This window comes from Cyrtonyx montezumae, unplaced genomic scaffold (assembly GCF_038088225.1).
Source record: "Cyrtonyx montezumae isolate F1298 unplaced genomic scaffold, pur_monq_1.0 scaffold_3, whole genome shotgun sequence".
In the NCBI taxonomy this organism is placed as follows: domain Eukaryota; kingdom Metazoa; phylum Chordata; class Aves; order Galliformes; family Odontophoridae; genus Cyrtonyx; species Cyrtonyx montezumae.
This window is the reverse complement of record NW_027072034.1, coordinates 94,373,652-94,398,763: the sequence shown is the minus strand read 5'-3', so window position 1 is coordinate 94,398,763 and position 25,112 is coordinate 94,373,652. Positions and strand designations below refer to the sequence as shown.

Genomic DNA, 25,112 nt, shown 5'->3' with positions numbered 1-25,112 from the left:
TTTCATATTTCTGCTTTTAAAAGATTAATTCAGATTTTAAACTGAATCTGTCTCCTGAAGGACAGCTAGGGTCATTTACGTAGCTTGTGTCAAGGTGGGGGGGAGGGGAAGCTTTCTTGTTACTTAGTTTCATTAACATGGCCACTAAAAAGCAAGACTCAAATAGTCTTAAAGCAGATTTCCAGCTCAGTGAATCCAAGGCAAACTTTAGCCAGGACTCCCATGTTTCTGGGCGATTTCATTTTCCGATCCTCCAACGGTAATTACTGCAACAAGGACAAAAGATCTTTTTTCATCAGTTAATAATTTACACAAAACAGAATTGCTGAGCTAGTAGAATTAAACAACCCTCAAAAACACTTTAATTTTTAAAATAAATCTAACATTTACACCCACTCTATTATGTAAGCAACACTGCAGTTGTACCACGTACTAAACTCATAGGTCTAAGCTACCTGGAAGTACCACTTGAAGGTACTGAGGTCACAGATCATGTTTTATCACCACAGACATAATTTGACAAGATAAGCTAGAAGCAAGTTCAGTTTCATGCGTGTTTTAAAAACAAAACGAAAACACATGCAGTATACAAACCCATTCTAATTCCAAGGTAACTGAAAATCTAAATGTTTCAGTGAACAAAACAAGGCACTGCTTTAAGACAATCACATGCAACTGAGATTAGGCCAACAAGAAGCTGGAAGTTTTTCTTTGGCTGTAAACATTTCACTAATCTCATTAGTGGTTTAGAAAATGCAAAACAGCAGCCAGCCTTCCTTACAACTTTCAGAGATGTGGATACACATTTGTTGTCCTTCAGCAGCTGCCAAGCATACTAAGTCACTCAAATGTAGAATCTCAAAACACAAGAACGTGAACAAAACAAATGCTTAGTTTACTCAATCTCAGCCTAGTCTTTTCCATGCTTCTGTCCCTTTTGAGGGAAAAGAAAGCTTTTAATGACATATTCAATTAGTGCTTGACTGATGTACAAGTAGGTCAGCCACCTACCCTACAATCCAAATTGGACTGAGGTTCAAGGAAACTGGGACAAGAGGCCCCATTAAGGAGTGCTCTTGCACTTGCCGTTACCATTGTGCTTTTAAACTTAAAAAGACTGGGGCATCACTACAAGCATGGTAACTGCAGCCTTCAACCTGCATCTTAGCAACAATCAAAGGACAGAAGTCAGTGTTAAACAATACAAAGTAGAATCAATTGCTCTCTCAATATTAGCATCTGATAAACACTAATGCTGAAAATTCAAATACATAAGACTACTTCTAAAGTACACGTGGTCCAGATCCAATCTAAAGCACTGAAGAAATTATTAATAAGACACATAATACTTGACTTCCTTTGTTCTTCATGTACACTGCTGATTAACTTCAGCATTTTAGTGGTCCTACAGTAATTTTCAAATACAGAAACAAAAGCTTTGTTCAGCACCTTGGGAATCTTCAGCAATCTTACGAAGGTGCTACCAGGCTACTTCAGATTTTACCAACGATGTAGCCTTGTGCTTATGAACTCAGCCCAACTACCTGAGCAGATCACACACCATATTTCCCTGGGAAGCTCTCAGTTGCCTCCCAAGATCCAAACGCACTGTGTGGAGCTGACAGCTAGGATGGCAGCTCATTTCCAGCCAGAAGGCACAGAGGCAGGGGCAGTGACATAGACAGAGCTGCACTGTGAGGCAACATCACCAAGGGATAGCAATATGTCCCCAGTCAGACCAACACCTCAGCCTATGTTCCAGAATAGCTGGTGATTACTGAAATGAGTCACCTGTCTAAATATGATTACCACTACCAAGTCCTGTCTGCATATGGATTGCTGGTTAAGAGTTTGAGTAGAAAAGGAACAAAAAAAGACTGGTTCAACAGCTGAAAGAGCTGCAAGTTGAAAGCTTCAGTTATGCTGCAGTGCCTTTAAGTTAACAAGGAAAGTAAGACTTCTATTAGATCAAGCATTCCTCAGAAACAATGAGCTTAGACAATGAATATTTGCATTAGACTCTCTTTAAAATATGGTAGATGGGAGAATAAGAGAGCTATGTAAGAATTAAAAGCACTGCAAGAAAAAGCTTCAATCACACAGTGAAGGAATTGTGATAAAATACATGAGTAACATACCATAATGATCCTTCTCATAATCACACTCTTCAATGCCACAGGTCAAATGAACACACATGTCAGCAGAAAATCTGTGAAACTTTTCTAGTCCTGGCTCTGAAGACTTGGAACCTTCATGCAACTGTCTGATATATGCAGCATCAAAAAAAGTAAGCCTGCATCTAGAAAACTGCCCGAAAGCTCTTCATATTTCTGCACACTATTTTTTTCAATTTGTCATGATTTTAAAATGGTTTTAGAGGACCGTAGGCATTTTTTGTACTTTACTACAGTTCCTACTTCAAACCAGTGACAAACCTTGGCCTGCCTAAATAGCAAAGTATACCAGATCCCAGAGGTTTCAGACTAACCAAAGTCCAGTTAGACCCAAAAAAGCTCAACGTCAGTACTGGAAATAAACAGCAGAGATGATACCCCTCAATCATTCATCATCAGCTTTCACAGGAAGGTCACAAGTTGCTTGAGTGCTTTAAAAGAAACCCTCCAGTAACTGCAGCTATGATTCTGGTAACATTTGCTGAAGGCTCACCATCTCAAAAAACCTTCACACAACCAAGCAAGCTCTCAGCCCACTTTTAAGAGCCATCACCTGTCCTTGCTCCTCAATCTTAAAGGTGTAAAGCCCTAAAAAATGACAAATTAAAAAAAACCTCCGAAATTTCACAATACGTTTTAAAATACAGTGGCAGACATTTATTTCATGTTCTGATTTACTAAACTTATTTCTGAGCGTGCAAAGATGTCTTCCAGACCTATGTCTCATTCAAAAAAAAAAAACACTAAAAACATGAAAGAGACTATGATCCTAGATGTAAGACTTTTTGTGCATTCAAGTGATGCGAACCTCTGGTACAACTACTGTATGTTACTCTATGAACCTACTGGAAGGGTCCACAACACACTCCTGTAACAGTATTTCATTATTTATGTTTAACTTCAAGATCAGGTTTCTCTACCTGAAAGATGAAATAACGCTACCTCAACGGAGCAAAATATCTGTATACTCAAAGGAAAGACACTCACAAAGAAAAAAAGACAGTACTGCATTTAAACTGCAAGTTCTACCACATCTAAAAGTCATTAGTGAAAAGCACACTATACAGAGAATTCAAGAAATTAACTTTGTTGTTCTTATAGTCAGTTGCATCTCATGCACTTGCTTACCCCATACACACCCATACACATGTAGCCTTTTCTTCCCCTCATCACCCTTCTTTCTTTTGGCTTTGCGCTATAGCAGAAGGCCACAGTTGAACTGTTCAGCCAGAGCCATTGCCTAATCTTTCAACTAAAAATTTAGCTTGAAAGAACAATCATCTGGTATATAATACTAAACTAGAGTCTTTGTCCTGGCCTTGTAACACCCTGGTATCACAGAATGGCTTGGAATGAAGCTCAAGGATCATCAAGTACCAAACCCCCTGCAATTACTATGAACTGTAATAATATGATTAAGTTAATCTGAGATTTCCCTTTGATGACCCTTCTGTTGTGATTGTTCCCTCCTCCCACTGGAAGTGAGCCTCCAGCTCTGACAACCTCTGAGTGGATCCCATAGGATCACTGAACTACAGCTGTAGTTCATGGAATCCCAGGATGGTTTGAGTTGAAAGGGAACTGCAAGACCATATGATTCCAACCCCCCTGTGACACCTCCCACTAAACCAAGTTGCTCAAAGACCTCTTCAAGGTCTCTCTGCCTTTGAGGTCCTCCAGGTTAGCACTGTCCTCAGACTTAAGAGTGCACTCCAGCCCCGCATCTGGACACCACCTGTAGCTAACTCCTTGTCTTTACAGAGAAAGAAAGTGAGGATGACAACAAACGTTCTGATCTTAACTTCCTTCTATGGCTGTTTCAGGTAGTTTAGCACGAGGTGAATATGAAATTGCTCACCTGCCTGCAACCGAGGCTCAATACCCCCTCCAAGATACCTTCTGCACGATGTCTTATGGCATAGAATATACCTTTGGTTAATTTCTATCAGCTGTCTGAAACCTGTTCTCTCCCAGCTCCTTGGGCCTTTTTCTGAGAATGCTCTGTCCAGCACTGCTTAGCAGCAACTACAGACACTGGTGTGCTGCCAACATTGTTTTACTCCTAGAATCAAACCATAGCATCATAGCAGCACTCTGAAGAATCCAGTTCCATCCCAGCTGAAACTAAGATATTGGTAAGCCTTGCCCATACTCACATTTGTCCTTAGTCATTAGAAGCCCTAGTTTGTGTACCTTGCTGTCCTTCAGCCCCATACTGACAGCACCTAACTCTTCTCCTTTACGTATTTCAGTTACACCTCTACTCCTGCCCACACTTCAGAAGAGATTACCTGCAGTTGCTGGGACACTGAAAGTGAAGAGTAGCCCAAAAGAGAAGAGATGTGGCTGCCCCTGGCTCTGCAGGAGGCTCTGAATGACAATCCCCAGAGAAGCAGCCCAGGTGCCAAGTCCATACAAGGAGCAGCTGCTGGGCCAGAGAGGAGCCTGAAGGCAGCAGAGCCAGAACACATACTGGCAGTGGCACCCATGGGCCCCCGCCAGCCAAACAATCTTGAACCCAAGTAGGTGATGCTCATATCGTGCCAGGCTCTGCTGCAGCATCATTGTGGAAACAGCGTCAGGCTCTGCCACCAAGCAGCAACCAGACACTTGTGTGCCACTTGTGCTCCTGCACCACATGGTGCTCTGCCCTTCCTGCTCCCCACTTTTATACCTGGCTGTCCCCACCAGGAGCTCCTCCAGCCCCCAGAAACAGCACAGCTGCAGGCTCCCTGGGCTACCCTGCCTTTTCTTGGCTCATGCTTTGCAGTGGCCATAAGGGCAGCAGCCATGATGATGCTACCAGACTGGCAGCCCCGCACTGCCCAATGTGCACTTGTGGCCAGCACCAGGCAGATGCCAGCCATGGGATGGCCCCTTAGTGTGGCACCCATTATAGGCAGCAGGACAGAAGCTCCCACTTCCACATCCTTAAGCTGCAGCACATAGGTGCATAGTTGTGGAAATCACACCTTTCAGTAATTAACCTCCTTAGTGCTCATCCCCCTTTGTTTACATATTTAACTATTTACTCATTCAACTCTTTTAGAAATAATCCAACCTGGCCTTCAATACCCCTAGGGACAGGGCATCCACAGCTTCTCCAGGCAAACACTTCCTGCACCTCACCACTCTCTCAGTAACAAAGTTCCTCCTGACATATAACCTAAATCCCATCTCTTTTAGTTTAAAACCATCATCCCTTGTCCTATCACTATCTATCCTCATAAAACGTTGATTTCCCTCCCACTTATAATCTCCCTTTAAAAGCTGGAAGGACACAATGAAGTCCTCCTTCAGCTTCCTATTTTCCAGATGCAACAAGCCCAGACCCTTCAGCCTATCTTCATAGGGAAGCACTCCAGCCTTTAGATCATCTTCATAGACCTCCCCTGGACCTCCTCCAAAAGCTCCACATCTCTCCTGTGCTGGGGCCCCACACTTGGATGCAGTACTCCAGCTCGGGCTTCACAGGGACAGTACAGAGTGAGCAGTCCCCTCCCTCACAGTGCTGGCTGTCCCTCTTCTGATGTAACCCAGGACATTATTGGCTTTCTGGGCTCCAAGTGCACACTACTGGATCATTTCCTGATTTTCATCAACCAGGATCCCTAAGTTCTTCTCAGCATGGCTAACTCAAGGAGTTCCTGTATTGCATACATGTCTGGGATTATCCCGACCCAAGGGCAAAACCTTGCACTTTGCTTGGTTTAACCTCAGTATGTACACATGGGCCCACATTTTGAGTTTGTCTGGTCCCTCTGGATGGCACCCCTTCCTTCTGCTGTATCAATTGCACCACTCAGATTGGTAACAATAGCAAACTTGCTGAGGGTGTACTCAATCCTATCATTTATGTCACTGATAAAGACGTTAACGAATACCAGACCCAAGACAGATCCCTGGGGGACACCTCTTATTACCAGCCTCCACCTAGACATAGTGTCACTGACCACAACCCTCTTTATCTGCAACTTTCTAATTCCTTATGCACCAAAAAACATCTGTTTCTCATTACATATAGTGCTTTTATAACTTCCATTGGCATTAAGCTTTTTATTACCCTCTTCCTCAGTATTTGTATTTTATCTCAAGTTATATTCATACAATTATTAAACACTCAGTTATCTGATCATGCACTCAATGCTGCCCTGAAAGCATACACAATCCAGTATTACAATTCACATCGCGAATGACAGGAACATGAAAGAAGCCAGTAATCAATGGCTTGTAATCAATCAAATCAAAGTTTTTCTAAAGGATCTTTGAATTTCTGCAGCAACTACTTTCTTCTTAGGCGCTGAATAACAATGCCTAGTACTGGCTGGCGCAATTCTGAATTGCAACAGAAAAAGGGCAATGAGGCACCAGAAGAGTTCTCAAGGCTTCTTCCCCTGGTTTCTTTAATTGTTTCTATTAGAATACATAAGCCATATCCCTACAACCTTCATTTTAAAAATTCAACTGGCAGATGTGAACCAAGACATACCATTACTGTTCTTTATGTAGTGTACAAGTCAATAGACACTAGCGCCAAGTAACACAAGTAGGATAGTGTGACTTGTTCTCCTTTCAAACTAACAACCCTTACACAGAATAACCAGAAAACAGAAGGGATCTTTCACCTACCAGAAAAAGCCACTCAAGGGATCCCAGACGAAGATGGGTAAGTACAAATCCATAACTTTTTTTTCTAACATAGCACACTGAAAGCTTATCCAAATTCTGAAGATCTCTAAACTCCTCTTTTATAATTTTCTTGTCAGGGTATTTCAAGAACACAATATTGCAAGAAATTATTCAATTTTAAGATCTGGATGTAAGTTACTACCTGAATTCATTCAACATCTACAACCTCATATAGATCTACAACCTCATATAGGATTCTTGGTTGTCTATTCTAGGTTAAACTGGAAAAATCCAATAACCAACTCTTAAGCTGATTTTCAAGTAGGTAAGTTTCACTTGCTTCAATGCTAGATTTAGACAAAATGTTAAGTTGTACATGGACACGTATATGCCAAATCACTACCTGCATTCATTTTTTACCCAATTTGATTATTTCTTTTTCCTAAGAACAGAAAATATCTCAAAAAAAAGTTGGCCATCTGGGAAGCAAGATTTAAAAATGTCCTTTCACGTTTAAGTGGTTAAATTTTTCAGCAACCCTTTCAGTATACAGAACTACATAAAGCTGCTTAGTATGTGGAACTGGGTGATGTTGAAATACATAAAAGTTGCAACTTCCATTCCTTCCTCTTCTAGGACAGAGACTACAGCCAGATTGAGATTTTTCACACTACTCCCAATTTAAACACATATGCTGACTCTGATGTAAGTGCTTAGGTGAAATATGCCATTCTTTGCACATTCCTATAATTCTCTTGAACCAGCATTGCTGCATAACTCAAGAAGGTACCTAAATTTTAATTCCCTCTGGACAGCGAACCTTGCTTCTAAAGAACAACACAGATTTGTGGAATACTGTAATTATTTTAAAACAATATTAGATACAGAAACTCCCATTTAATAAATGAAAAAACAGGACAGCACCCATGAGACAGCATTCCCTGTTAAGAAATGTTATGCTACTGGTAAATGATGCTACTTGTATTTGGAAAAATAAAGAAATAGCCACTACCTCAATTCTAATTTTTGTTGTAGTTGTTCTCAAAAGGGCAGTGTGAAGCTCAAAACAGTTGCCTCATACATAAATAATTTTATTTGGGAAAAAAAAACAACAAAAATCTGTAGGAGCCATCACAACAAAGTAATTTAGCAATGGCTAAATGTTTTACACTGCTTACTTCTCCCAGTTTGCAGGCCAAAGTATTGTCCAAACCCATTTCCCACTGCATTTTAAGCACTGTTTCAGAAGATTTTCACAACAGCATGATGCAACTTTATTCTCTAACTGCTCACTGCAATAAAAATTCAAAGATCCGTCTGATCCATTATTTTCTGGATAAATTCAAAATACAAACATGCTTCTCTAAAAATGCAAGATCTTCAGCTTCAAAGAGCTAACCCATACATTAGCACTTCTTGGTATTTTTCCTACTGAATAAATTGTTTTCCAGTGAGTATTCTAGCCAAAGTAGATAATTCACACATCCTTGAAAGTTAATTATTTTACAGAAGCCTCATAAACTTCACAGCTAAACTAGCAGTATCACTCACAAGTCAGACAATCTGAGATTAGTATTAAAGGATACCATACTGGTACAGCATTACGTAGCACATTAATATGTAATTAATTACATTAATATGTAGCACATTATCCATGTGTACAAAACGTTAAACACTGAAAACAAACAAGAAAATACACAATGAAAATAACTTTGAGGTGTCCTTGAAAGCATGAAAGCCTGCCTGACTTTCCCATCCTTCTTTGCTATGCTGCAAGATCTCTTGGAAATGACATAACTACTAAAAGCCCTGCTAAAAAACAGTAATTGTTTTGAATCATTGTTATGCACTGCATGCTAAATTTAGCAGAGTTCACAATTACACAAAGAAACATGTTACTCCAGCACCTATTAACATGTGGAAGCAAACTTATCTCCCATACAGCATCTTTTGCAAGAAAGAGGAGGGCAAAAGAGGACAGAAGCACCAAAGACGTCCAGTAGCAGTTTTATTTTTCCTACATTTAAAAGAAAGCCACTGAACTATACTATTACAGAAAGTAAGACTACCCCCTATTTTAATAGACTGATCAAAGTCAATAGCAAAAAAGCTATGGGCAGTCTTGAGCTAAAAATAAGCATCAATCCATAATGAAATATTTTATACATTCACATATATCAATTATTATTGTATCAGAGCTGGTCCTGACTCAACAACCATTACAACTGCACTCCACAGATTTAACTCGTGATTCTTATACAACTCATATGGCTTAAATATGAGTAGAAACTATGCAATAGCCTGACTTAAACCAACTGCTAAAAATACAGTAATTAGATACAGACTAGACACACATTGTTCTCCAATATTGAAATATCATAAGCTTAAGCAGAAGCAGCTGCTCATATGCTACTTTATCCAAAGGGTTTATTAGCCAAATTCTCAACGATTTTAAGATTCACATGCAGATCCTTTAAAACTACACTGATTGTCCTTTGTCTCCTCATATGCACACTTAGGAACATAAAGGACAATGAACACACAAGACTTTCATGATATCTGCTGAATGAACTTTCATCTTTCACAGTGTAGAGTGCAATTTAACAAAGAAAGGAACAAGGTGTTTTCCAACACTGCTCACTCTGCTTTCTTGGAAAGATATCATCCAGTAGCCAACTTGTGCACTTATTTAAGAAAAACAAAAAGCAAAAAACCTCATTATATGGAACAGCACATTGCTGGGAGTAGCTATGAAAGAAGATGGGGCAGATCACAGAACAAAGGTAACAGAAGGATCCGATGAATTCTACTCAAATTTTTGTGGGAGAGAAAAGATTTGCAGAGACCACGATAAGGTGGGGAAGCAATTCTTACAGCCTAGGAAATAAGGGATCTGGCAGGGGTTTTGTGTACACCTAACTGACTTTTTTAGAAAAGTGTTTCTAAAAAGCACTTGATTCTCAAGTGCCTCAGTTTTGAAAATTAAATACTGAAATTGAATTCAAACTAGAAAGCTAATTCTTTAAAACTTGATTTAATAATAAATTGTTAGCAGGCCAGCTTGAGCCTTCTGCTAGGAATTTACAAAAAATATTTAGCATTCACTTTTTTGATAAATATAGCACAGTTACTTAAGACTATATATCAGAGCTACGTATTAACATTTCTTTAAGGTTACTCACAATTGAGTATTTTAGAAGACAAAAAGTAAAGACTTTTTCCTCCTTTATACTTTGAAATCCCTTGCAAACTGAAACACATTCTATGCTACCTTCTTGCCCTTTCACTTGAAAACAATCTCAGCATCACTGAACAGCTGAAGTAGGAAGGGAGCTCTAGAGGTCATCTGGTTCACTCCCCTGCTCAAGGGACAGGGATGCCTATAGCAGGTATCCTAAAAAAATATTTGAAGCCCAGTTTCCAGAAAGAGAAAAAGCATGCTCACCTTCAAATTTATTTTTCTCAGTGCTCCTGAATTCATATTATCTATTTGGCTACGGATTTAGAATTGGTTAAAACATCAATTAGCATAAGTTTAAAGGAACCTTCAATTTCCTTACCTATAAATAGTTCAATGTTACAGCCTCCAGGTAAGTATTCAACCCTTGTTGTACCTCAGCAGCTCATGCAGCACAATTTCAGCTCCCTATGATGAGCTATACTGTTGCACTTACGAAGACTCCTTTTTTCTTTTTATTACATCCTATAAGAACATTTATACAAAAAATTGTTTATGCCTAGCATCCACTTTACAGCTTAACCTTATATAAGTTATTCACTGTGCTCTCAGCTCAGTCCTAACCTGGCTACTTTGCTATGGCACAAATTTGTCCTGTTAACAAGGCTGATTTGGTTTTCTCCCATGTCCTTGGACACTCCTCCTGACCCATCGCCATGCTACCATTTCTATTCAGGAAGGCAGTCTTTACCCAGCTGAAAACTACCCTGCCAAAAACAAAAGTTTCTTGCTGGATGAGGGAACCAACTCAGGTCACAGTACAGCCAGATAAATAGCGCCAAAATTGAGCACGTAGCAAGAACAAACAGCTGGGCCCCAGGAAAAGAGCTCAATTTCCCGTTCTGGTAGCAGTACAGACTGTCATTTGTTTTGAAGTCACTTGGGTTGACACAGTTAAGTAGGAGTGACAAGTTTCTGAGCTAGCTTAATGAAACACAACACTAACATTCAGCATAAGCAAGCACATTTTTAACAGGGGAAATAAAATTACAGGAAAAAGAAACAACAAACTACCCTTCAGAAAGTCTGAGACTCTAGAAAGCAGAAAGGTTATTTACTTGCACTGTTCATGTGAAAGTGGTAGGCACAGAAGAAATTTGGAAAAGCTACTTTTTTGCACTTGGCAACGTAATTCCAGCATGTCTACTATCACTGAAGCATTGCGGATGTGAATAAGTGGTTATAACATAGCAACAGAGAACCAGACAGCGAGGAACTGAGAGGCAGCTCGAGCAAAAATGCAGGGTCTGAACTACTGACAGCCCTTAGAACGCTGCCCTGTCGCATTCTGGAAAGCCCCCCAGAAGCTCCCACCCTGAATGGCACTAAGCCCCATCTTTTGGACCATCACAGCACACCAACAAATGCAAAGTGGACTACTGCTGTGCACAGAGACATGCTGCACAACCACGGGGTCCTTCGGTCCCACCTTCCCAACTCCACAATCTGCATGGAATTTACATACATACAAATCTGGCCATCTGATAAAGTAAAACTACCGGAGAATCACCTCAGATGTTGTAATAGCTGCACCCAAAGCCACAGCAAAAAGGAAAAGTAGTTACAGACAGCAGGATAACTAACAGAGCTGTGGTAGACTGCACTTCCATGCCTTCTGAAGGGGAACTTTTCTTTGTGACTGTATCAAATCAAAAATGACAAGCGGTTCCTTCCTGGATACACATCTACCAATCTTTTTTTTCCCCTGCGTTTGTACTGTGCACTACCAGCAAAGGGATGATCAAACAGCTCCTTTAGCATAACAGCAACAACAGCTAAGTGCTGTTTATATGAAAGATCACCTCATTAGATTTCTACAGTGTGTGATCCGGAGGTTCTGAAGTGCCTATTCAATAAAGCCACCCCCAAGACATCTCCTGAGGACACTTACAAGAAAAAAAAAAGAGAGAAGGAAACACTGAAGGAAATTCATTCTAAACTTGCAGATATTTATCTATTCTGCAGACAACGTGAGTGAGATGCAGGAGGGTTGCTCCAAAAGTAATGCCTCCTGTTTTATGACGTTGGCCCAAGATGTCAAGGCAGCTGTTGGTGGTATGGCAGTACAGGTTGAACCTCCCCACCAATATTCCATTACATTTTGCTGCTGTATGACAAATGGCAGCAGAGGGGCATGCTGACACAGTGGTACATGACATGGAAGTGCAGATTAAACAAAAAATGTGTCACTGAATTCCTCCATGAAGTGGCACCCACTGACTTTCATCAACACCTGGTGAATACTGATGGAGACCAAACAGTGACTGTGAGCACAGTGAGGCAGTGGGAGGTGCACTTCAGCAGTGGTGACAGCAATGGGAAAGACAAGTCATGTTCCAGATGGCCGTGCCCAGCTGTCACAACACAAAATGAAGAGCATCTCAATCAGCTCACTCGCATGAATCAACTAATAGTGGTGATTATGTTGAAAAGCAGCGTTTTGTAGCTGAGAATCTGCTCTACCAAATAGCATTACTGTGCTCCTTGTATCTGATGCAGTTTCCATGGAAATAAATAGGAGGCATTACCTCCAGAGTGACTGATATCTCATTACACGTGTTCACACACACAGGGTTGTGCATGTGTGCACAGGCCCGAAGCTCCAAACACAATCATTAACATCTACTAGATCAAAAGTTATAATTTCTGACATAGCACAACTGGCAGTACAGACACTATTGGGCCACCAGTGGTACAGTAACAGTATAGAACTGAATATTTCCACTTAGGATTAGATTCACTAAGAGAGCATAAAAGTTGCTCTGGAAAGTGGCACCCTTGAACCATAGGTTACTGGTTGATCACATTTAATCCACAGAGGCTGGTTGTTCCTGCTTTCAGTTGAAATAGCCTTTACGAAAGACAACAAAGCAAGAATGACTCACAGCCCTAGAAGTTCCCTGGGGGGTAGAAAACCTGCTTGTGGAAAGCACAGTGGCAGTAAAATATACTCAGTTCGATGTAAGCCAATGGAAATGCTAGTGGCCTACCAGAACAGTGGGCCAATACAAATAAATAATCAAAGAGAAGGCAACACTCCCAGTTGCAGGCATAAGAGTTCCTAAGAAATTTAATTGCCCAGAAGAGAAACAGCTTGATTTATTTCTCACTGTAACTGAATGACGCAAGTCCAACAGCACTCTTCACATCAGAGATCGCTCCTAACAGGCAAAAATTAAAGTAGGCTCATTTAAAGCAAATGGTCATTCAGCTTAGGTCATTCAGGTAAACCAGAGTGCTCATATTTTGGAAAGGAACTGCCACCTCAACCCAGCGAGGGTTCAGGAAAACTCACTAAGTCAAGTTCAGCTGGGAGCTTTTCCAAGCCGTGTAGGGGTTCCTTCAAATTAAGCAAAATTGAATGCTGATCAGATTATTAGATGGCTTAGATTGCCTACATTGTCTCCAGAAAACAACTAGAAGTTTTGGAGCTTTTTATCTTTAACTACTATAGGATGGAAAAAATGTTAGAAGCTTGGGAAAATGCTTTTTAAAGCATTGGTTAGCGAATGTTAAAGTAAACATGTCTGATTTAATTAATAAGCTGATGCTTATTAAATAAAAAGATTCTCTTACCATAGCTAGCCTTGTTATAATTTTATTACTTTCGTTAAGAAGTAAACTGCTGTTCTATTCAGCAGGTCCATCCAGCAACATTTGTGAATGTATCAAGAAAACCTCTACCCAGGGAAAGGATCAGAGGCATAAGTAAAACTAGAGATATCCATTTGTCCTCTGACTCATAGCAGAAACTCTACTGAAATCTGTACTTCACATTACCAACTAAGGCTGATGCACTCAGGATTTCCCACTCGTCCCCTTTTATTTTTACCCATAAAGTCAGAAACACAATAACAAGCTTGGAAGCGTAGTCAAATTTTATTAAGCACAAATAACACTCTTATTTCGATTCTTATTTCAGTGCTCACTTACTATTACTAAGCTAAGAATTTGTGTAAACTGGATGCTGCTTCTAACCAGACACACTGGCTACATTCCAAAAGCAGAGGTTGAGATAGCTCTGAGAACTCTGTTAGTGAAATATATTTCACTGTTATAATCATCAGACAGCAAGGCATCAGTCTGATATGCAGAAAAAAATCATTTATCAACATCCTTAAAAAAAGATTTTGAAAGTCCTACTTATGTTACTCTGTACAAAACAATAACTAACGAGACAGAAAGAGTACCACATTTCTGCAGAAAGATGCTTCACAACGAAGATTAAAGGAACACCACATTGATCCAGTTGCAGTATTATTAAACAACCTACAAATTTACAATCAGAACCTACCAGTTTGCGAGTGAAACACAACCATGAGATACTGAAATCACAATGACAAGACATTTAAGATATATATGTGAACTAACAGACAGCATCACTTTACAGATGCCCTGAGAATAGGTGTAACACAGCATATTTTGCGTGTTGAAGCTAACATTAAAAAATTGCCTTTTCTATTTCAGCAAAACAGATGCTCTTACTCTCCACTTGTGCTGCTTTATTGTAGCCAAGTTTATCAGTCACTAGTATAGAGCACACGATAAAAAGCAAAAGAAGCTTAAGACTTTTGGTCGGTAGATGTCTTGAAATTCTTAACTTAAAGCAGAGTTAAAAAAAAAAAAAAAAAAAAAAAGAAGTTAACAACATGCACTGGCCTAAAACCAAACACTCCAAGATACAGGTTTCCAACTCTGACAAAATATTTACAATACGCTGTGTAAGCCAGGACTTTTTTTAAATATTTGCATATTCTAAGAAGTTGAACCAAACCCCATCCACTTAAAGGCTTCCAGTTTGGAGTTTCTTGTTCTGGGTTTGGTTTTTTTTGTGTGTGTGTGTATGCATGATTTTTTTTTCTTCTTTGGAGATCATTACTGTGCAGAGCTGCTCACAAGAGCCATGCTAACTATATGCTTATTTGCTAATTGGGGTTGGGTACCTTCTCAAATATTGACACATCCTGTGCACTAAGACTCACAGGACTCCAGCAATACGTACCACTTTGCAATGGCTCAAGCAGAGTCACTCATGCTGCAAAGAGCACACACCAAGGCAGATCCCAGAGTAGCACCATCAGAAGTGTTGACTGTTCTCTCGGCCCAAGCAACACACCTTGACAGAACAGCACACAAAGGATGACGTTCAAGTCTCATGAGAAATCTGATTGTGGCTGCAGACTGGGAGCTCACCCTGGGATAGAACAGCTTTTCTGTTATCGACTTCAGGTTCTTATTCCTCACCCTACTGAGCCAGCTAGCCAGGTCACATTCATAATAATGCATCACTTCGTTCCATTCAGGCAGAGACTCAATATTTACCTGCTTATTTCAGCACAGTCACATCACTTAATTCCTGCTTCCTTCTTCTTTATGTCCCAGAAACAATTTATCAATACATTATGTCATGCCAAAGAAAACACCACATTTTGAAGTTTTCCAGATTAAAATACAATTTGAATTAAATCCTATGTTAGCAAAAAAAGGTTGTTCACCTCACAAACTGGGCTTCAACTCAAGCATGACAGACTTCGTCTGAGGTTTCAGGACACCAGTAAACTTACCTTAGAACAATTTCAAATCTGTATCTACCGTTTCCCTGTCTCTTTGTAATAGAAGACAAGACACACCTTCTCAGCACCTGCCATTCCTACACTGAGGAAAGCATGCACTGCCACAGAAGCTGTTTCATATCAGACTTACAGAGTCATACAAGCCCAGAACTGCCAAGCATGGCTGAGCATTCCTCTTGCCACCATTACGACAAGCACAGAAGCCTCCCGATCTGCCTTTGCAGGCTACCAATTTAAGTCATAATAACCTCTAGACTCATTTTTATCACAATCAGAGAAGCACAGAATTAACATAGGGACATCTTTAAGACAGCAGCTCAGTCAGTAAAAAAAATGGAACCCATAAGCTGGACAACAGCACGAGAATGCTTCTCATGTCTAACCACATCATGCCTAACAAAGTAAAATGAAGTTTTTGCCACAAGGTTGTCTAAAGAACACTTAACATCATCCACAAAGATGCACACGGCCAACATCAAGGCCATCGATCATAAATGCCATCTGTCAGCTCAATATTAACTACCTGACCTATTTGTTGCACACTCTTTTTAAAGAAGGAAAACAAAATAAATCAGAGAAAAATCATCGCCAAACAGTTTTGTTTGTCAATCATTAATAACCTATTTCATCACTATGTACAACTGTGCCACGCACATTCCTTTTATGGAAAACGTTGCTTGATGTGTGGTACGCAGTTTAACCCCCAGGGGCATTTCTAATGTTTATTCTAGCATGGCACTGCACAGTATGCAGACCCCAAGCCAAAGAAAGTAACTCAAGAACCGTAAACCACGCCAACAAGGGGAGTTCAGACCAGCCATGTTAAGCTTAACACCACAGAGAACAGGGCAGCATCAGCACTCCTCTCCTGTTTACCATAGCTGAGCCACGGTATAGAATGTGCAGAGATTTCCAAAATGATGTTGTATTGTGCTAATTAGACATGCCCTGTGTGTTAATACATGCTGCTGTTAAAGCTGATTCAGTCATAATTGGCAGAACATAACTACTATCATTGATGGCAAATTGCAAGTTTGACAATACGTAATTTCAGACGAGAACAGGTATGAAACAGCAAGCATTACACAGGGTGCTAATGACCTTCACTGCTGAAAATGCAATTAGGAAGTCTTGGCTGTCTGAAATACAGTCAGCAAACAGTTTTAGCTACCTTTCGCCTTTAGCAAAGAGGTATCTTCCCACCCCCTACAGAAAACAATGTTTTTATACTGTCCTCATCATGGACATGAGAGAACTGTATTTTTGCTGTGGTAAAATGAGAATGAAAATCCAGCTGCTTACATAACACAGCCTTCACTAGGACTGCTGTAACAACACACTGCTAAGGGTTTTACCTTCTCAAAGCAGTCTTGTCTTTATAGATGATCTGAAAAAAAAATGTCTGGTATTAAACCCAGACGAGCAGAGGGAAAAAGCTCCCCCTCGTAGCAAGAGGGGTAAATACACACATTCCATACAGCACGCTTTCAGGCAGTCTGTTGCAAAGACGTGGAAAACAGCAGACCCTAAGGTTGTTTTTTACCTCTCTTGGTCACGAACAAGCGATCAAACGTAATGAAAATACACGGGGAACTGAACACCAGCATACTTGTTTCACGTTATCCTAACTCACCTACAGCTTTAACCAAGACCAGCTAAAACGAGGACGGTAACGTCACGCTTAGTTTCCAAACGCTCCCTCCCCCAGAAAGGCCTCCTCCCACCAGATCGGCATCCTCACCCGCCACCAGTCCGAATCACGGCACCGCACAGCCCGGGGGCAGCCGTCAGCCTCCGTCCCGTCCCTCCTCCCCCCGCTGCCGTCCCGCAGCCGCCAGCCCCGCGCCCGCCGGGCCACCGAACTTCCCCGCGCACGCGGCGCTTCCCTCCGCCAGGAGCGGAACCTCCGCGGCCGCCGTCGCCGCTTCCCGCGAGCCCCGGCCCTGCCCTTCCCCACCAGGCGCTGTGCAAGGAGAGCTTCACCTTCCCCGCCGCAGCCGGCCCCCTGCCCCCACCCGCGTCCCCCTCTCTCTGCGCGGCCCGCGCAGCCCTCATCCGCCGCGGGGCACGGAGTGCCGTGCCGCCCCAACCACCTCCCGCCCGCCCCTCCCCCGCGAAGCTCCGGCGGGCTCCGAGCCTCAGCCTCGCGCCGCTCCCTACGGCCGGCAGTCTCAGACGGCGGCTCTACCCTCACCTGGAGCGACCGGAACGCCGCAAGCCAGCGACTCCACTGCACACCGGCAGACGAGAAAAGCGCGCGGAGCGCCGAGGAGAGCGAGCAACCGCCCTGCGCTCCGGCCGCGCCGCTCCAGCCGCACCAACTGCCGCCCGCCGCCCCTCCGATTGGCTCACGCTCAACCGCCCTCCGATTGGCCGAGGGCGGCGAGCGTGCTCCCGCCCCTCCGCAGCCCATTGGCTGTCCGCAGCTGTCAATTAATGCCACTTCCTTGGCGCTGGCTGGAAAAGGGCGGTGGGAGGTGAAGGGAGAGGGCGGCGTTTGGCAGCGCGTTTTGGCAGCCGTGAGCGCCCTGCGCCGCAGGTGTGCCGCGGCACCGCGCGGAGGTGGCGAAGGATTCGCTTTCCGTCCCGCTCCCAGGGCGGGCTCCCTAGCAAAGGGGCGGGAAGCCTTCGCTCCTGGAACACTTACTATTCAACCTCAACATCGAAACAGTACTTCATCTGCTTGTATGGTGAAATAATGCTCAAACTTGCTCAACGCTTTAAGAGAACAGGAATTCAGAGTAAGTCACAGCTCCTTCGGCACAACCAAGTTGATGGTGTGATGAAAGGCCATTCCGCTTCGTCAGAGGACAGAAATTCCACCTGGACATGGTAGAGGACAGGAAAAACCCGGCTCCGCATAGGCGTGATTGAATACTGACCTGCACCCTCAGTGCTCTTCGCTGTGCAGGAAGCCGTTGCCCAGCACATGCGTGCTACCAGCTGAGAACAGCGTTCGCAGTTATTTTAGACCAGTGTGGAATCAGCGACTAAATCCTGCAAGAGGTATATATTCAGGCCCTGAGCCTGCCTGCAAGTCAGAAATAAGTAGAGCAGATACTTTTTATTCAACTCATGCATGTGTGAGTTTCCTTGGGCTCTCTATTGCTTATATATTTAAGTAAAACCTATGTATACATATGTACCTATACACGCATGCAGGTACAGCAAATACAATAAAGGCAACAGCTATTTTGGCATTCATTTTCACGTGGGATTTGCACTGATTCCGCCTTCCTAATGAACGGAGGGTGAACAGAAATGAAGAATTCACACCACACACACATACTAGCCAGATTCAGATTTTATTACAGCTTGAGAAATAACAGTTGTTTAAGTGAGAAGTTGGAAAATACATCTTTATAAATTCTATAAAATTATCAACTTAAAGACAAAAAGTAAAAGCAGAGCATTAATTAGAAAAAGCGTATTCACCAAAAGACAATTTACTTGAACATTTGAATTTAATATTTGAAGGATCCTTGAGGCATCACTTTAGGGAATACCATTTTCAAGCTGCTGAATATTGCCCTCTGGGTACAAAATGTTTCCCATGCTTTTTACATTTTGGTAAAAAATGGCTCAGATACTTTTGGAAGCAAATAAGACAAAAACAACAATGTCAATTTTAAGAATACATTTTAACTGGAAATTTTTTACCTCTTTCCCAAGCGTATCATTTGAAACAGTTAACAAAATATTATCAAAGTTGTCTTAGTCTACATTTTGGATCAATGCTATCAATCTTCTTGTACATTACCTCCATATCTGAAAGCAGAAATTCTGCACTGGAAGTAATACACACATTGCTGCTCAATTTGACTTCATTTCTTATGGTAGTACAGCTTAGTGCATGCATACATGCATATGTATAGGTTTCAAGCCATATGCACTGCATACATACACAGATGCTCTTATAAAAAAAAAAAAACTGCTTGGAGAAAAATACCTCAGTGGTTAGTGAACCACAGTTTTTTCAATTTATAAAATGTAAATTATCTTTCCAGTTAGTCAAACATTATTTTCCTTCTTGAAGTGAATTAAAAGAGATTAACGGTCTAATTATATCTACCACCAGTCATGCAACCTACCAGCACAATGACACTATAATGACACCACAAATTAATGATACCACGAATCACACTTTTAACATGATATTATTCACCTTGATTTTAGCATTTTCAGATATTTCTTTTTCATAAACATGAAGATTTAGTTGTTCTTTGGATGCTTTCAGTTTAACTCAGTATGTGACTACCTGAGAAAGACTTTCTTAGAAGAAAGGCTAACAGTTTACATAGCCCTACTGGTGAGCATGTGATTTTAGCTGCAAGGGACAGGATGGGAATTTTCTGGAAATAAAATAAATAAAATAAATAAATAAATAAACAGACAGATAGATAGATAGATAAATAAATAACTCTCCCTCATTTTAGATGAGTATCCCACGGTTATTTTTATTTTTAACACAATCTATTTTTAAATATGCTTCTTGTGTCCTCCGCTGTCCTCAGAAATTTTACATATCCCTTTAAGTACTAATATTTTCCTCTTAGATTCCCTCAGAGCAATTTTTATTGCTATTCCTTGGCTCTTGCTGTAACATTTTGGCATTCTCTTCAGCATTTTTATCTCTAGCTAAAAAAATCCCAAGCGTTGCATATTTACAGTTTGAAACCTAAATTAAACCCTGAACCATATTTTGATTTCAAATGTACTCTCATTAGTGGTTGTAACTGCCAATCAATGACATGGAATTTCAGAATATTAAATTTAATTCCCCTCAAATTAATTGGACTGCTTAACTGCCCAACTTTCATCAAATACAATTCATCTCACAGAAGACATGCTCATTTGAAATACCCTTTATCTCTTTGTTTTCCACATTTATATCCTTAATCAGTTTCATACTGTCCTAACTTTTCTATTTCACAACAGTTGCCTGTGATTATCTCAAACACGAATGATATGCTTTTCAGTAGGTAAAAAGAAAAAAGCTCTGTGATTAATTAAAGCATAGAGGACTCTGTCAAGGACAGGGATACCACTAAGTTATCAAAACAATTGGAAAGGATCTGACTATGGACTACCTTAAGTACAGTGAGTTTCTTGAGGCTTGCCTAAGCTCTGACAGCAAATTTAAAAAAGTATTTTTAGAAAGAATAAAATAAAATAAAACCCAACAACCAAAAGCCTAGCACAAGCAACTTCCTCCTATTCAGTAAAAACTAAAAGTCTTTCCAAGGCAGCCATTTATCTTCTTATTTCCTCTTAATAATCAAAAGTTTGACCAAAATTATGACCTAAGTCAGCTTTTCTAAGCTCTACACATTTATTATCTGCAAGGAATACAGGAATACAGTTGTTGTTTATTAAGGTTGGCATAGCTAGCTATGGACAGTAGTGTTATAGCGTGATACCCACATGCCAGATGGCACAGTGTGCCTCCCACTGAACTGAAGGATTGAGTGAGCTATTTTAATACTATTTTAATAAGGCAGGCACAAAATGAAAGTTACCTTCTGGTTATAGTTCCACATATATAAACTGAACAGTAACTACTTTGGCCACAGCATTAGTTTATACTGACAGAATAAAGCTCCTTCCTTAACAAATAAATGAGCTCTGCCTGACACATTCTCCTGTTGAAGTGCAGCACTGTATCTCTTCTGTGAAACGTCTATTGTTTTGCTGCATTTATAGCAGGAAGTGAATCTGGACAGGGACATTTTAGGCAGAAGTTCTATTGTAAAGCCAACAGCAACAAAATAGCTTTAGGGATAATACTGTTTCTTCTATTTAAGCTCCTAGAGCCCCATAAAGAAGCTATTCTGTGGGAATCTTATTAATGCCATCCATGTCAAAGAATTAACAGGGAGAAAGGTTAGTGCCCAGGAAGTCCCCAGTATTCAATTCCAGCAATAAGCTACTTCTACACTGATGTCATTATATGTCTATTTAATTCTTCATACAATACTGTCGTTATACTAGAGAGCACGTAAGCATATGAACAGCAAGACTCAGAAGCACATTTATTTTAGCTCTGCCCAGAAAGAGTACATTAGCCAAAGTGAGAACTTTGGAGGACTTTTATTTCTCATTTATTTTGCTCTAATGAGACCCAAAACAATTTCTTTATCCTACAGTCAAGTGTGCTTGGAGGATGATTGGCCTCAGGCCAAAGTTAGTTACTCGGAACTAGAAGCTTGTCTGCTAGCAGTTCCTCAAGCTTAAACTCATTTAATCCCTCTCAAACAGAGGTAAAGCAGCCTTCTCTCTTTTGGAAAATCAGGCTCCAGCAAAAAGAGCCACCTTGCTTTCAAACGAAGGCATCCACACAATGTTTAACATCTCATATCCCACATGTTAACATTACACCTTTAACTCCCTTCAAATCCTATAGTTGGCACATCCCCCATATGGCTTACACATCTCACTAATCACCTCAGTTCTAACTGATAGATCATGCCACACATAGGCTGTTATCAGTTTACATGATGCTTTGTAGTATTATTTCTGCCCTACTATAGCATTATATTTAGTTAAGGAGCACTGGAGAGAGAAGTTGAAGATTTTAACCCTGAACACGAGATAAAATTTTGCCTCTGGTTTCTCCTCTTCACCAAATATTTGCCTTTACCTTTTAAGGCCACACAAAAACGAATATCTCATGGTGTGATGTCCACTTACTACCCTCCTCCCCCTGAAAGCTATGACTGCTTTTGTTTCCTCCTCATCCCCCTGTCTCACAGCCTGCAGACAAGTTGTTTCATGCATGGAGCAAACTCTCAGCTACCACAGAACACAGTTCTTTCCTTACTCAAATTCCAGTAAAGAAGCAATGTAATTTTCAACAGGTTGTTAGTTCAGAGAAAAACAGATATTACGTAACAATGTGGGCTCCTAATTTTTATTTTCACAAGAACATATTACTTATCTATAGGAGGAGGCTTCAAGTTCTTTACAAAAAAGGAAGACTTCCAACTTGCTTCCGGTTGTTTTTGTGTTTGCTTTTTACCAATAATGAGAAAGACATTGTTAATCATCTAGTATTTAATATCATTTCAGCTATGTACCCTAAGACACCTTTTGCATGCCCAGTTTTTTCAGTGTATTGAAAGTGATAACATAGTTAAATCTTCAAACTTCAACCTCTGCAAAAAGCCTGTTAGAAAAGGAAGTGAGGAGAAAGGAGCCTGCTGTATCTAATCACTAGTCCATTGTTTTTAAAAAGAGAATGGAGTGAGATCAGGAAGAGACAGTCTCTATGTCTGCAGTCTCTTTGACTTCTTGCTCTTTAATGAGCGCTGCATTATTGAATACAAGTTTGTGTCTGCAGCACAGATTACCAGTACACTGGTTAGAGGTACGACTGTGTAAAATGCTATACCAACATTCAAAATCTAAATCCTAGTTTGATTTATTACTACACAGTGAAGGCTTCCTATCAGTTGTTCTTTTTTTTCACTTTGCAATTAGAAATATTACTGTATATTGAGGTAGCAATGGTAATCTTTGAAATATCTAACAGACATTTCCTCCTCACATAAGGTATTTGAAATCTGCTTTCCCACTATTAGAAGTGGCCAGAGAGAAGCATTTGCACGTTCCAAATCGACAGCTCTGCTACACAAATATTTTCTGCTCTTCAAACACGTGAATGAAATAGAAATGAGATAGAAATCCTTATTTTCTGAAAGCAACAGTAAGACTTTGATTTAATATGATAATGATTGTTCTGAAGTCAGGACTGGAAGGGATACATTATTACACTGATTAATGAGAATGCAAGCTCAAATGGGTTGACCCTTTCCAAGCCATTAGAAACCTCCAATCAATTACATAAGAGTATTCAATATTGGTAAAATATTAAGTACTGCCATTCCTATTCTGTATGTCTTGCCAGTGTCTGTTCTTGAGGCCTGGATTCAACTCAGCACCTAGCTGCAAAGATGCTATTGCTGACACACAGTATCACATACAAACAAGTTTGGAAGAACAAGACTATTTTGAAATTATTAACCAGTTTTGGTTCATTGTGAAATCACTACTAAGAACTACGCGTTTCTCTAAAGCCTTCTACACCAATAAATGCTAATAACCTAGACCTGTTCTTACCTTCACACTAAGCTTTCCCAAAAGGCAGACTGCAAGTCCTGCAGCTAGCTTAACATGTTATACTTCTGCACACTTGAAAAGTTACAGTACAGTTGACGTTTTCAGCAGAAACAACATTTCTCAGCATACCTCTTCCCTACAGAGTCCCACCAGTGTAAGCTGCACAAACAGGAAAAAGATAAAGGGGAAGAGTGATCATTCTATTGTAGCCTCACTTGCAAGTGCTACTGTTATAACAAGACCACAGTAACATCCTTTGCTCAGGCTACTAGAGAAATGAGTTAAAAGCAGTGGAAATTGAAGTGAGAGAAAGCTGTTTTCCTTCTATCTGAGCATCCCTGTTGCATTACAGGGATACAACTGTACTTCAGAATACTACAGCCTATTATTTCCTAAGCTTGTAGCCTTGTGACACACTTTGTATTAACAGTCAATTTGGGCTAAGGCAGAAAAATGTCTGCCCACTATCACATCATTAACACAACACATAATATCCAACTGTACATCAACTTACAAGTGGCTTACCTGACAAGGTTTAAGTATTGAAGCAAAACTCCCACTCAAGAATTAAAAAACAAACAAACAAACAAAAAAGGAAAGCATGAAACACATCAAACCTAACAGCTACAGGACCTGTGAATTAGATGAACTTTACTGCCATGCAGTAATCTTAATTTTTCTTTATTTTAAGAGCCAAACTGAAGATGCTTTTGTAAAGTCCAGTGAGAAGATCCATTAAGCCTAATAACCAGACTATCGGCTATATTTTTGGTCTTTATTTCAATGGAACTGCCAAGATTAATGAAGATGAAGATTATATTGGACTGACTGATTCAGTTCATGTATTTCATTCTTTCTTGCAAGGGTGAATCCCAAATCATGTCTAAGTAATTAGGATAGGCTAAGTTTCCAATGCATGCACTAAAGCAGCCCTGCCACACACAAAAGTGAAAAGTATTTATCTTGCTGTGACAGACAGAAATTGAGTATTGCTGCTTTAGTATTTATTGCTGCTTTAGAATTTATTACAGGTGGATATTTGTAACTTTGAGCCTCCTTTTGTATTTATCTCCACAATCCTTTCCGTCAAAAAAAAATAAAAGCAGGGGTGGGAGTGAGAAGAGAGAAAAATGATGCAAAAAGATTATCAGTTGCATATCAAGACATTATTATAAATAACACCTCAACAACCTATGGAAATGCAAGTGAAAGCATCCACTGACAGACCCAACTAGATTTTTTTTATATAGTATGCTGTTAGAAGACCAAAATATCTATTTTAAACTTCTGCTCTATGTGTTTTGGTATCTAATCATCACAACTTTTGATGCCAAAGCTAGAAATAGTTCATCACATGCAATATTTTTGTGGTAGTACATG

At 40.5% G+C, this 25,112-nt stretch overlaps 1 protein-coding gene and 1 pseudogene across 2 annotated transcripts in view; one reads left to right on the top strand and one right to left on the bottom strand.

Annotated features, from left to right (window-relative positions):
• The window catches only part of PACSIN2 (protein kinase C and casein kinase substrate in neurons 2), a 59,230-nt gene extending 41,325 nt beyond the window's left edge, over positions 1–17,905 (bottom strand). Inside the window, exon 1 of one of the 2 annotated variants that reach the window (XM_065742472.1) lies at positions 17,809–17,905. The gene's annotated coding sequence lies outside the window, so the exon portion shown is untranslated. Of the gene's footprint in view, positions 1–16,969; positions 17,432–17,808 lie in introns of those variants that run through there. The other variant, XM_065742473.1, reaches the window with a different exon arrangement.
• On the top strand, positions 2,938–5,056 carry LOC136051436 (uncharacterized; annotated as a pseudogene).
• Positions 17,906–25,112: the final 7,207 nt, after the last annotated feature.